Raw genomic sequence first — 15,449 nt, 5'->3', positions numbered from 1 at the left:
TCTTGAAACACTTTAGTGCTTAGAAACCCGAGATCAAAGTATAATGTTGTTGGATCTGAGCGACTTTCAGCTGGTTTGGTGTTGGAAACAGAAAAATGCCACTTATCTAGGGGCATGATCTTCGCTCAGCAGCTTGTGTTAATACTGGCATGTGAGAATGTCTTACGTGAAGTCGCCATCGAGCCTTGATCGTTTGATTTTACTTTTGCCCGGTCGTCCTATCAGGTATTTGATTAAAAAAAGTTGAAAATCAGGAAGTTGCCCCCATAGAAATAACGTTGAATTCTGGAGTAAGAAGTGTCATTTTTGTAAGCATGGCACAGTACCACATGTGGTGAAAGCGAAACAATTGTTTCAGGATGCTCACCCACACAATAAATGGGCATGAGCCATAAACTAAGCTCACAACTAACAGCAGGGCAATTCCACCATCTTGGTTGTTCGAACAGTTCTGCGTATGAAACTTGAGGAAGTGGGGACATGAAATGATTGGAAAAAGCGCTGAACAGGTTTATGGGAATGGTGTGATGTATGAGGAATGTCAACAATAAAGGTAATTTGTAAGGTTGGGGCAATTCTTCTTGAGAGCAGAAGGCCGACAGCTGGCCTTGTTAAACCTTTCCAAGACATGAGTGGGACAGACAGAGGAAGGAAGGAAGGGCGAATGCTCCCCACGCCTAAAAGGATCGATAACAATTCAGCAGAGTTCTACAGTCATTAGTAAAAGAAGAAAAATGTACATTAGGAGAAACGTTTTCACATAGCGAGTGGTTAGTGTCTGTAAACCACTGCCTGAAATTGACAAAGACGCAGTTTCAATCAAGTTATTTAAAAATCTAATTCGATGGTTATGTTGAAAGTGAAAGTGTTGACAGTTACAGGAAAAGGGCAAGAGAATGATACCAAAAGAGAAACACATTTATCTCTGTGGAGAGCCAGCACACCTAAGGTGGCTTGTGACACATTTGTGATTCAGAGTGGAATCACAGTTTGAGCAACAGAATGTAAGGAGTTAGACCACGGTGATATTGGCAAAGCCGGGGGCTCATCTTCACAACAGAATATTATCCAGCACGGACATGTCGCAGGGAGGATGTGTGTCCTGCGGATCAGAAACAGCACACTTCACTAGTGGGGCTAAAGCAGGCCTCTGTACCGTGGCCAAGCAGCCTACGCCGCGGGATTCGGGTTCCTGTTTGGAAGGCGGACTTAGGTTCGAATCCCCCACTGCAGCGTGTTATTGTGCTTTGGTCAAAGCCAAGCTAAAAGCAGTGGTATTGGAGAATTGAATGTAGTGTTGGCAAGTGAAAACACACTCAAAGGTATCACAGTCCATGCGGTGGTCGCCTCCCACACCGAAAATCGCAGGCTCTGCTGCTGTTGTTCCGTTCCACGCGAGTTGAGCTTTCACCGAAACCCAAAAGAGAGTGTTGCTTCATTGCTGTCGTGAAACAAAGTCCTGCGGTAACTCTACGCGTCGTTGTTTGGTGTTCTGGCGAAAGGGAAATGTTTCCAATGAGTTACAATGTTACATGGCCTTAAGTTTCGTTAATTTCTGTTCTGCAGACATTAGAAGGGAAAGGTAATCTAATCGAGACTGTCATTGGTGAACTTCACTTTTCATGGCCCATTCTTGTTGTGTTGTTTCCTCCTCTCTTTTCAGCACTTTCTGGGAAGGAGTGGTGCACTAAGGCTCCAGTATGTTTGAAAGAATAGTTTGGAATTGCCCTGCTGTTAGTTGTGAGACTAGTTTATGGCTCATGACCACGGTCTGTATCACATTCAGCGTTCATGCTTCGCTGTGTCTGAAAAATGCATTTGCTTTGTCATTTTTGTGTCTGTTCCGTGTTAAATGCTGACTGTTTTGCCATTCGCTCAATACATTACGAGATAACACAGTTTGTGAGGTAACTTTCAGCAGCAAACATCCTCAACTGAGGATCCGGGAATATTTAACGGAGTATGGTCAGTCGGGGCAAAAGTAAGAAAGTCTTTTGGTTCTGCAGTGTTTCACAATGCTATCTTTCCGGTGAACAGCCGCAAAAAGCGATGGCAAGCCCCGCTAAAAGTAATCCTTGCAAGCCGGTGTAAGTAACACAACGTTATTGGGGCACACAGCGTGGAAACAGAGTCTTTGTGGATCTTTTCCATGCTAACCACATAGCCAAAATTAAACAAGTCCCACTTCCCAGAACTTGGCCCCGATCCCTCTGAACCATTCCGATCGAGAAACTCCTCCGGTTGCCTTTGAAACCTTCTGAGTTTACTAGCCTCCTCTGCTTCCTCTGGTAGCCAATTCCATGCACGTACACCTGTCTGTGTAGGAAATGTGCCTCAGGTCCCGTTTAACTTTTAGCCCTCTCACCTGAAACCTACGCTCTCCAGTTTTCAACTCACCCCACCTTGGGTAAAATACTTAAATACTCAGTTTACAAACTTTCCATAAGATCATGCCCCAGCCGCGACGCTGCAGGGCAAATTGACCTAGCCTATTCAGCCTCACCTGACAGTCGATACATTGACAACATTCTTGCAATTTTGTAAGCAATTTCACATGATTTTCTTACTTTTTCGATGATGCCAATTACGCTGGACAACAACGGGCTGTTGGAAATGGAATTGTGAAGCGGAGAACTGCTGCAAATGACAGTGCTGGGCACCGCTGAAAACCAGCAGACCCTGTCGAGACTTGTCTCTGGTGTGTAGTGGTTATCACATTCGCTTCACACGCGAAAGGTCCCCAGTTTGAAACTGGACAGAAACAGCCCTGTCCCCAACCGCAGCCTTTTAGATGGATGAGAATGGATCTTTCCTGCTTGCTTTCCCATCAGCAAACCTGGCTTTGCGTTTGCTCGTGAAAATCCGCTCTCAGGGTGAAAAGTAATGCAATTCCATTTAAGTACTGGGCGAAACATTGTTAAGTGTTTCTCCAACCGGCTTCTGATCATACGCCATCCTGTTTAAGACTGTAGTTACCGCGTTCTGATCCTTCGACGAAAACCAGTAACACATTTGCATTCCTTGCACAGGCGGCCCGGTTCAAAGCCAAGGAGAAAGGTGATGTGCTGGGTCACGGTGCACCACGGATTCCTAATGAAGCCTCTCTGTCAAAAGTATCCCAAAGTAGTCTCTGAAAGGCCTCATTTGGAAGCTGACTGCCGTTATTCAACATGCGAGAATTAGCACCAGAAGTCCTGAATCGTGTTTTCGCACGTTAGCAGCTCATTCCATCAGCAACAGCAATAACTGGATTTACAAACTCAGATGATCCTCTCGAGTTGTGCTGTAATAGCGTCACTAATATTTAGGTATGCACCGAGATCTAAGCCATGTTGGAACTGAGACTGCGGAAATAATAGATAGGCTACAGAATGACATCGCATCCATTTGGTTTTCTTAATATCACAGATAAGCAGGAAATGTAAACGGGGAGCGGGAGGGTAAGATGAAAGCGGGATAACAAAGTGAGGCAGTTGCAGTTTGGTGAAATTCCTGCTTTTTGATTCACTCAACAACAAGAGACGTGAAGGTGACTCAGGCAGGAGAGATTTTCACATTGAGAACAAAGAACACTCACGTACAGTTAGCAACTGTTTGACATTTAGTGGGGTGGGAGGGTGGGATAATCACTTTTTGACTTCTGTTAATATGTTCAGAAACTATCTTTTACATTGATGAGAACAGATACTGCTTCCCTAATAAGCACCATGGAATTTTGTAACTTTTCTGAGTCGCGTCCCATCGATTCCCACATTGGTTTCCACTTCAGCTGGCAGCCATGTCACTCATGTCCTGATGTGGACATGCTGCAGCAAGTTGCATGGATAAGGTGAAAGACAAGGAAATGCCAACTCGTCCTGGCACCAATGTTTGAGCATCCTCACAATGTGATCTATCCTTCTCGGATTGTCCTGATACCTCGGCTTTTCAGGTAGAGAACATTGTTTGGGACGCTTATTCTGCAAAACAGTCGCAGTAACTGAAACTATGCTGCACGGTATGATGTGGAACACGGCCTGCTCAGCTTTGTGCATTTTCCCTGTCATCCGAAATGTTTTGTGTTCCGTTCTGTTTCGAGCAATGGTAGAAATAATTTACCAAAGCAAGAACCGAAATTCCAGTAATGTCATGCAGCTCATGGTTATTTTATCAAATCATGACAGCACATGCATTCTCACACTCACATTTACATTTGTAGCTGAAAATAGTGTTAGAAGATAGATTCAGCTTTCCATTGAGGTTTGTGTGGGTTGATAGGCTATCATTATCTGCTTTGAAATTGATATCAGAGTCGGGCATATCCCAACTGTTTGCGAGGAGGACAAGGACCGCGAAATGTTTTCCCTGTGCTTTTTCATCTGTTGTTTTGCAGGAGCACAATTGAAAATGTATGAAAATAGGCCGCACGCACGCGCGGGTGTTACCGTGGCCGGTCTCGAATGGGACGTCGCTTCCAATCCCACCACTGCCATTTCTGCTGGTCAAGAGCAAAGCTGCAGCGTGTTTAAGTGCCGTATTCAAAGCAAAAAAAAAAAAAAACCTGGTAGGTTTGCTTGTTGGAAAATTAACGACGGTGTGGGAGAGTGCCGTCTCTCTCAAAGGGGTCAGTTTCTGTGCTGTCATGGTCGTGTTTGCCTCCCACATGTAAAATCACAAGCAGCTTTACTGCCACTGTTTTTTTTTCCAGGCAAGTTGACTTTTCACTGCAACCGAGGAGAGACTGTTATTTCATTGCTTTTGTGAAACATACTCCTTCCGTGACTCTACCCGCCGTTATTTGGTGTTCTGGCAAATGAGAAAATGATGTCAATGAATTACGATACCATATGTTCAAAAATTTCTCCCATTTCCTTCATTTCTGTCCTGGCGGAATGGAAAGGAAATCTAATCGAGAATCTAATTGGTGAAGTTCACTTTTTATTGCCCATTCTTATTGTGTTCTTTCTTTCTCCCTTTTCAGCACTTTCTGGGATGTGGCCGTGCACGAAGGCTCCAGGATATTTGAAACAGTAGTCTGAAATAGCCCTGCTGTTAGTTCTGAGATTAGTATATTGCTCATGCCCCTGGTTTTCCCCGCCAGAACCTACCCTCACCCTGCCTGACCCTCTCCGCTCCCGGATATCAACTACCCCTCCATCCTCCACCCATTCTCAGGTGGGTGGCCGTTTTTTCTGTCAATTTCACTGTCCAGCTTTAGCCCCCCGAAACCAGCATCAACATATCCTCCACTCATGGACTCACATCTTGAGCTCACCTCCCCACTAACCATCACTGTCAGATACTTTGCCAGAGCACAGAGTGTTGCAGCAGACGTGCAACTCAGCGCAGAGGAGGCTGCACTGGCCTGCAAAGACCCAACGGCAGTCCCGCACAATTCCTTTATAATTAAGTACACGTGGCTACCCATAGATCTCACAATCATGATAGGGTATGTCGCACAACCAACAGTACATTTCACACCCTTTGGGCAAGACACAGACCCTTTAGTAGAGCTTACACTGATTGGACAGGGCGAGTTTTGTATGCGCTGTGCTCCCGCATTACTAGATCTACTTTTACAAAACAAGGCCCAGGCGCTTCCTCCTCCAACGACAGCCGACTCTTATTAGCTGACATCCCATAATCACTGTGGGCACAGCAATAGAACCATGCAGGCCAGCTATTTTCTGCCCAATCACGTACAGTTACACTCAGACAGGGAGAATCCTGCCATCAATACAACAATACCCGTATCACCCGTGGCATTATTGGGAATCCTACCAGTCATTGAATCACATCTGCAACAGGGAATCCTCGGGCCCACAAGCAGCCCATGCAACACTCCCTTCTTAACTATCCCGAAGCGTGGAAGACCATGAAAATGGCGCTTTGTGCAACACCTTAGGGATGTCAATGCCATTGTTGTTCCCTGCTTCCCAGTAGTCTCGGACACAAATGCTCTCCTGTCAGTACCCCGCCTTCTCCTCCTGATATTCTTGTAATCGACCTTTGCTCAGCATCATTCTCCATTAAGTTGTTCCCGGAAACTTTATGTTTTTACATCTGGCGGCTGCAAAAATACATGGGCCGGATTTCCCGAAGGGTATTCGAGAGCCCCAAATTTGTGCCGCTGCAGTATACCTCACCCTGTCCACCCTTCACCTACCATGCCACAGCACGTTCCTCCAGCATACGAATGGCCTGCTATTGGCTTCCACCTCCACTATTGCATGAAAGCAGTTTACGGTGGCCTTGCTCTTTAGTCTGGCACACAATGGGCATAGGGTGCCTATCAAGAAAATGGAGCTCTGTCAGCAAAATGTCGAATATCTTTCCTATGGCCTCAGAGCACTGTCCATGGATCAATTGGCTGTCATCACACAGCTTCCTCTACCTGCCACAAACAGGCAGCTGCAAGTGTTGTTGGGGCTGGTAAAGAAATGCAGGCCTTGGATTCCTGCCCAATGTGTTATTAATGCATCTCTATGGGAGGCAGCTTCCCGTAAACAGAATGAAGTGAAGATCCAAAATGCAATAGACATTCACTGATCTGAAGCAACAAATAATTTCCACTCCTGCTCTGGGAGTCCAGATTAATCCCGGCCCTTCTGTCTTTATGTAACCAAGCTAGAAGGGTTCGCGTCTGGCATTTTAACACAGCTTCATGGGGATCTCCATCGCCCTGTTGCGTTTTACTATTGTTTAGTTACCACCTGTTATGAGTGGAATGCTGGCATGTTTGTGCGCGTTGGCAGCAGCCAAAGTAACAATGGATAAGGCCACCCCCATTGTGCTATATAATCCGTGTACTGTTTTGGTCCCACTGTCAATCTTCCTGCTGCTTAATTCAGCAGCAATCCAACATTTTACTGCAACTCAGAGAACTGGTCATCAGGTCGCTTGGTGATCTAGGTTAACCATTCCCTACACCGTGCCCTAGCTTTGATACCTGCCACCCTAATTCCGCTCACCAAACATGATTCTGCAGACAACCACAACTTCTTGGACTGGTTCAGCATTCCTGACAAACGGGCTCCTGCCAGAAACGTTGATTTTCCTGCTTCTCGGATGCTGTCTTACCTGCTGTGGTTTTCAGCACCACTCTCATCTTGACTCTAATCTCTAGCATCTGCAGTCCTCACTTTCGCCTGGTTCAGCAGGTGTCCTGACCGATCTGAGAAAACCCTGACCAGATTCTTTTCACCAGCGGCTTTTCCTTCCGGCCATCAGACCAATACACATTAGCAGGACATGTAATCTGCACCCCCTTCACCACTCTCGAATCAGCTGCATTATCAGACGGGGTTTCCACATTGGTGGCAGATCTCTTTGCTCTCACCAGAGCATGCAAACTGGCACAGGGTAGCACAGCCACTAGCTACACAAACTCCAGATATGCCTTTGGAGTCGTTCAGGACTTTGGCACAACATGGAAACAATGGGGTTTATCGGCTCAGCAGGGAGACGAATCAAACATGCTGCACACATTGCCAAAATCCGAGAAGCAGTCCTGCTACCCGCCGCTGTCGCTATTATAATATATGTTGCCAACAACTCTGCCACCGACCCCGTCACCTTAGCAAATGCCTCTGCTGATGCAGCCACCCGGGAATCCGCATTACCCCTGGTCAGTTATGCCCTGCAGACCCGCAAGGTGATGAAACCTCCAGAGTCCCCTGACCCTCTCAATGCAGTCCGAGCAGATCAGCTAGCCGCCACACCAGAAGAGAGGGTCGCATAGGCCCACATTGGTGCCGTGCAGTCACCATCCTTACAGGTTCTTACCCACCCCGATGGCTGCATCATCTCCCTGAAAGCCCACCTGCACTTACTGGCCCTGGCGGCACACACGGAATCGGACACAGGCAAGATGCTGCCAGCCATTCCTGGGATGCAGCGGGATTCGCTGCAGCTGCCCAAGCCCTGCTGTCACAGTGCCTCATCTGTCTACTGTAAAATGCAGGGAAGCCGATGGCCAAGCATGATTACGTGCCAGTTCCTGAGCGTCCATTTACCCACCTTCTAACTGACCTTGCCCATATGTCTCAGAAAGAGGAATACAAACATGTCCTAGTTATTGTCGACATGTTTTCAAAATGGGTAGGGTCATTACCCATCAACAAAAAAATGCCACCAGAGCAGTTGTAAAATGTATCCTGCAGGACGTTATTACAAGAGTTTTATATCCCAGGGCGCTTAGAAACACACGGGGGATGGGGCCCATTTCACCGCAAAGTTCATTACTGCTGATAGTTCCACCCTCGGGATACGCTGGAGATACCACATTCTGTACCACCCCCCAGGCATCAGGAATGGTGGAGAGAATAAACGGCACCCTCAAAACCACCCTCCCCAAAATCACTCAGGACACCGGACTGGCTTGGCCAGATGGCCGGCCACTGGTGTTTTACACAGTAAGAGGACAGGGAAACCGAATAACGGAAATCACACCCTTTGAAGTGCTAATGGAACGACCAATTCCCACAGCCGCCGGACCCCCAAAACCAGCCAATGACACAGCGCTGCTCTTAACTCAGGAAACGCTCTGGGATTACGCTCAAGTGCTTAGTAGAAGGATCACTTTAAACCATGACTTGTTAAAAGCTGCGATATACTGACCACTTGTGTGTTTCTTCTTTTCCTGCTGATGGAAACTGAATAAAGATTTGCGCATCTTGTGTCCTTCACTGTGCTCAAACTTGTACACACACAACTGGGGAAAAAATAAGCACTACCGTAGTTAGGCGATAGTGTGGGAGTAAAACAAAAATAACAAATAAAAAGCTGCGGTGTCCACGCCACTGCAGGAACAACTTCACCCATTTAAACTGGGCACTATGCAACGTGACAGTCCCTGCCGAAATATTCTCTCTCCCCGAGATGGAAAGGACCACTCTTCGTCTGTCTCAAAACAATGACAGCTATCATGCTCCAAGGGAGACCAGAATGTGACCCGGTGAAAGAGGGCTCCGCCTCCACAGAAGGACAACCAAGCAGAACAGGATACAGCTCCAGATACCACAGAGGGATCCAACTGCTCCCTATCGGGATCATCACTTTTAGTCTGACCTGCACTTCCCCACTGATCAGTAACAGACCACACACAGGGCACTTAATCTACCTTGAGCCGTGGGTGAACATTTTCCTTGACATGACCCACATGTATGCCCAGAGGGTAAACCAGACCAGCTGCTGAGTCTATGCCCATGTACCTGAACATTCCCACCGGCGCATTCTCCACGGTGCAGTCCCTTTTAACACCGCAGGCATGGCAGAGTTGTGGCTGAAACTGGACAGGTCCTCGGGTACACAATGCTCAGTCTGCTAACCTGACCGGCCATTCATGTGGCTAATAGCTCAGATTGCTGGAAATCCGCAGGATACTACCTCGACAAATTCACAGGATGGTCATACGCAGCCCAGAACCTCTCACATGAACACCCAACCTTGACCATCACTGACACCACCGCACGGGGGTCACGCACAGGATCATCTGCCTAACGAGAAGCCAGCCATCCGCATGGGTGGCTGGGTGGCGGTGGTGCACTAACTCACTGCTCTTGACACCTGCAGCATTCTGCTCTGTAGCAGAGTGCAGGATTCTAGATTTACTTGGCCACAACATGTCTACCCACAATTCCATTTTCAATAATATTTAGACAGTAACCAAAAACCACCACCTAAGAATATACAATAACGCTTATTTTGTCTGCTGCCACAAGGCAAACCCCGACTGGCGTTGCCATGGGCTGACACGTGGTATGTGGTACCACTCATTTACCACTCCAAGACGTCTCCCTTCCAGAAGCTTATTCCGCACAGAAAACGCTACCTCACTGCCCTAGACGATATAACCCCCACCCCCGTTTTCGTGTCCACTTACGAAAACCTAGACCTCTACATAGAGGTATATCAACTGGCCACCACGCTAGAGGAGATAACATTCCACGGCTGAAGTACTTGCCCAGCTGAATGCAGAGGCTGTTGCCATTCGCACTGTCGCCCTACAAAACAGAATGGCCCTGGAATACTGGCTGGCCAAAACTGGGGCACTTGCACCTTCATTGGCACAGACTGCTGTACCTACATCCCTGACCCCAGCAAAAATATAACGGACCAGACACACCACTTGCCACAGGCTGCTGCTGTCCCAGATGAACCGGAGTCCCACTGGGACTTGTGGACCTGGGCAACCGCCTGGCTTGGCTCACGGGGCACGGAACTGCTGGAGGAACTAATATCCGGTATTGCAGTTGTGGGTACCATTATCCTGGTCATGGGCCTCTGTATGTGCTGCTGCCGGTTTTGTACAGCACTTTTACCCCTGCTCTCCTCACAAACCAGCTTGTACAAGTTCGCTGGAGTGAGATTCCCTCCCCTGACACAAACTACACTTGGTCAGATTCAGACACTGACTACTACGTGTCTGACACTGAAACCCCACCACCTGATAGCCTACTTGGTCCGGGCTACATTGCACTTTTTCAACATGCTCTTAACAAAAATAGGGTGAACTGTGGGAGAAAATCTGCTACACTGTCCACCCATAGCATAAACACATAAAAAACACAGAAGCATGTCTACGAAACACAGAACCATGCCTGTTAACACACACAGAACACACCCAAAATGCCTCAGTTTTGGCCAAACAGGCGAATATAGAATCCAGATATTATAAGCTACTCCCAAACCAAATAAGTTACTTCTCAAACAGCCTTCACAGTAAGCTCCTAGCCTCGATCATCACTTCAGTCCTAATACCCTAAGCACAAGTTCGTTTCCCATATAAACCGATGGCGCATAAACGAGAGGCAGACTGAGAGACCCCGGAAGACTTTGCTCCCAGGAGGAACACAATGAACAGAACTGAATGCCAGGAGAAGGAACACTTACACATACTCGTGCAGACAGGAAATATCGTTAAGAATGCCCGAGAATACATTCTCATCTATTCAAGGAGATGGCTGGAATCTCCAGTGTCAATTACAATTGAATTGTTACTGCTAGACGCTTGTTTAAATTCCATTTTGTTTATTCTTGTTTTAATCGCTTTACTATTTTCACCACTGTACTGTGACTGCTTTGTAATCATCACCTTTGTTTTGTACCCCAATGAAACCTGCCTGCACCCTCTGCTTGGGGAGAATCAGTTCTGTGTCAGCCTGTCAATGTCTTTTCCGCGTGTCAATTTGTTTAATCGTATCTTGTTTCTGATCCATTGAGCTGAATTTCTCTGACACCAAGTGATCGTGAATTGCTTATGTTTTTACCGTGTTACCAGTCTCCCGTGTGGGATCTCAGTGAAACCCACATGCACTACATCATTTTCACTCTCCTCTGATCACTTCCTCAAAACATTTACTTGGCCACAACATGTCTGCCTACAATTCAATTTCCAATAATATTTAGACAGGAACACAAACCCATCACCTAAGAACATATAATGACACTTGTTTTGTCTGTGGCCACAGATCTGTTAGGCATCACCTCCTCTGACAAAACCATGCTGACTCCTTGATCAAACCTTGCCTGGACAAGTTGCAATTAATTCTCTCCTTCAGAGGTTTCCCCAAACGTTTCCCGACCACTCCTGTGAGACTCACTTGGCAGTATTTCAGTAGTTTGTTTCTATTTGCCTTGTAGCCCTGAAGGCCTCGACCAACTCCCCTGTGTCCAAAGAGGAAAGTGAAACATTGGTCAGAAGCCCTTAAATTGATCCTTTGTCTCACAGAGCAACGTGAGATACAACTGCACTCTGAGCTGGGGATTTGTCCACGTTTAAGACTCTCAAAACCTCTTGTATTGTCTCAGCCCCTATATTAAACTGATCAAGAACCTCTCAGTGCATCTTCCTTCATTCTATACAGATGTCTGCCCACAAATGGACTGTTCGCCAGCTGAATGTGTAAAGTGATTCATCCAGTTATCCTATTGACAACTATACACAACTGTACTGTCACACTGGAGGGAACACATTTTAACTGGAAAACGCTGTGTTAAGCTTTGAAGCAACAAACCATGGAGCTTTGATACCCAATGGAACATTGTTGCAGTGAGAAAGCATTTGAGCGTTCTCTATCTGATGAGACTTGATTACACCTCCTGCGTGGACTCCAATCCATTCACATCTGAAATGAGGGATGTTTTTCCCTCTGCTGTTCATCACATCCAGGAGAGAACTGCGGTTGAAATGATTGCTGTCTTCATTGACCGAAGAAGTTGATGCCGATGGCTCACCTTGTAATGGGAACTATCCACAAGAGAACTTTTCAACAGGAACACAGTTCTGTCTTCTGTGCAGAGGATCATTGCACAAACACAGTAACAGGCTTCTTCCAGGCCATGTGCAGTCATTCTTCCTCGAACATTCACAGTATTCGACTCTAACTAGAGCAAAACCAGATGGTGCTGGAAAAACTCAGCAAGTCTCGTAGCATCTGAAAAAAGAAATCAGAGTTAACATTTCGAGTCCAGTGACCATTCCTCAGATCTGATGATAGCTTGGAAAATGTTGGTCTATCTGCAGAAGATGTGGCGGTTAGGGGAGGATAAGGAGTAAAGGATATGTAGGGATAGAGTTCTAATAGAGAGAAGAACAGTTGGAAAAAGGAGTGGATGATGATCTGGCTAGCAGGGTGAGTAGTTGTTAATGGAGAGTGCTAGTAGCGAACCATATGTGGTGTGTTATAGAAAGTTATGTGACAACATGGCCTGGCGAGTGGGATAGGGGAATAGGACATCAGAGAGTTCAGGCCCTAAAAAACTTGAAATTGATATGTGGTCTGGAGACTGCAGACTCCCCAAATAGAAACTGAGGTTGTGTTCTTCCAGCATTCCTTGAGATTCGCTGGAACTCTTCTTGAAGACAGAACTTGGATGTTCTGCAGTGTGGTCACCCAGTCCAAACTTCGTTTCCCAAGATAGTGGAAGCCACATTGCGAGCAGTGATTGTAGTAGAGTGGATTGCGTGAAGTGCAGTTCATGTGTTGATTCAACTGGAAGGTATGTTTGGGCCATTGAAATCAAAGCAGGGAAGACGTCAATGGACAGGTGAGGAGAGAAAAGAAGCAAAAGGTGATATTATTAGAGAAATCATGAAGACAAGAAACCTAACAAAAAAGCACTTCACCTGAATGCTCGTCACATTCATAACATGGTTGAAGAGTTAATGGCACAAATCAACACGAATGAAAATGATTTAATAGCCATTAGAGAGACACGGTTACAGGAAGGCCACGACTGTGAGTTAAATATCCAGGAGTACGAGACTATTTGGAAGGTCAGACAGCAGTGTAAAGAAGGTGGTGTCTCTCTGTTATTCAAGGCCGACATCAGGGCTGTGTGGAGAGACAATATATGTTCTATGGAGAATGAGTTTGAAGAAATTGGCGTGGAAAGTAGAAATTGTAAGAAGAACAAGTCACTGATAGGTGCAGTCTATAGGCCAGCAAATAATAACATTACACTGGTAAATGCAATAAACAAACAAATAAAAAATGCCTGTAAAAGTGGGTCAGCTTTTATCATTAGCGATTTTAATCTACATGTATCTTGGTCAAACCAGCTCAGTCACAGTACCTTTGAGGAGGAGTTCGTTGAGAGTACCCGTGATAATCATCTTGAACAATATGCAATGGAACCAATGAGGGAGAAAGCAATCCTCGATCTGGTACTGTGTAAAGGAACAGGAATAATTAATGATCTCATAGTTAGGGATCCTCTTGGAATGAATGATCACAGTATGGCAGAACTTAGAATACAGATGGGGAGTGTCAAGGGAAGATCCAAAACCAAGGTCCTGTGCATGTACAGGGGGCACAACAATAGAACGAGAGTGCGCCTCGCTAAAATAGACTGGAAGCAAAGGTTATATGCTGGGACAGATAAGGAGTAGTGGAGGACTTCCAAAAACGATGTTTTGTTAGAAGTGCTCATCAAAAGTATATTCAAGTGAAAAGGAAGGACTGTAAGAAAAGGAGTAAGAAAAGGGGTAATCTGCCCTGCGTGTCTTAGGAAATAAGGGAGGCTATCAAAGAAGGCATACCAAGTGAGCAAAAACAGCATGAAACTGGAAGGGTGGGAAAACTTTAAAGATAAACATGAGGGGAAAAAGAAACTAGCACAGAATACAACCACCCTCTGACGACCCCTTCTCACGCCTCCAACACACCCCATCCACCTGGACACCCCATGCTGGCCTCCTACCTGCCCTCGACCTCTTCATAGCCAACTGCCGCCGCGATATTAACCGCCACCTGAAATCCCCCACCCCTCTCACCCACTCCAACCTCTCACCCTCGGAACGCGCAGCCCTCCACTCCCTCCGTTGCAACACCAACCTCACTATCAAACCAGCAGACAAGGGAGGCGCGGTAGTCGTTTGGCGCACCGACCTTTACACAGCTGAGGCCAAATGCCAGCTCGCAGATACCTCCTCCTACTGCCCCCTTGACCATGAGCCCACGCCCCACCACCAAACCGTCATCTCCCAGACCATCCATAACCTCATCACCTCGGGGGATCTCCCATGCACTGCATCCAACCTCAGTCCCACAACCCCGCACTGCCCGCTTCTATCTCCTGCCCAAAATCCACAAACCTGACTGCCCCGGCCGACCCATTGTCTCCGCTTGCTCCTGCCCCACCGAACCCATCTCCGCATACCTCGACACGGTCCTGTCGCCCTTAGTCCAAGAACTCCCCACCTACGTTCGGGACACCACCCATGTCCTCCACCTCCTCCAGGATTTTCGCTTCCCCGGTCCCCAACGCCTTATTTTCACCATGGAAATCCAGTCCCTGTACACCTCCATCCCCCAACACGAAGGACTCAAAGCACTCCGCTTCTTCCTTTCCCGCCGTACCAACCAGTACCCTTCCACTGACATCGTCTTTCGACTGACTGAACTGGTCCTCACCCTGGACAACTTCTCTTTCCAATCCTCCCACTTCCTCCAAACGAAAGGAGTAGCCATGGGCACCAGCATGGGCCCCAGCTATGCCTGCCTCTTCGTAGGATATGTGGAACAGTCCATCTTCCGCAACTACACTGGCCCCATCCCCCACCTTTTCCTCCGCTACATCGTTGACTGTATCGGCGCCGCCTCGTGCGCCCACGAGGAGGTTGAACAGTTCATCCACTTCACCAACACCTTTCACCTCGAACTAAAATTCACCTGGACAGTCTCAGATGCCTCCCTCCCCTTTTTCGACCTTTCTATTTCTATCTCAGGCGACCGAATCAACACGGACACCTACTACAAACCGACCAACTCCCACAGCTACCTGGACTACACCTCCTTCCACCCTGCCCCCTGTAAAAACGCCATCCCATTCTCCCAATTCCTTCGTCTCCGCCGCATCTGCTCCCAGGGGGACCAGTTCCAAAAACGTACAACCCAGATGGCCTCCTTCTTCAAGGACTGCAATTCCGCCCCCCCCCCCCCCACCCCGGCGTGGTTGACGATGCC

This window comes from Chiloscyllium plagiosum, unplaced genomic scaffold, assembly GCF_037043375.1.
Source record: "Chiloscyllium plagiosum isolate Xiang-an unplaced genomic scaffold, Cpla_swu_hap1 HiC_scaffold_21, whole genome shotgun sequence".
NCBI classification, from domain to species: domain Eukaryota; kingdom Metazoa; phylum Chordata; class Chondrichthyes; order Orectolobiformes; family Hemiscylliidae; genus Chiloscyllium; species Chiloscyllium plagiosum.
This window is presented reverse-complemented; position numbering follows the sequence as displayed.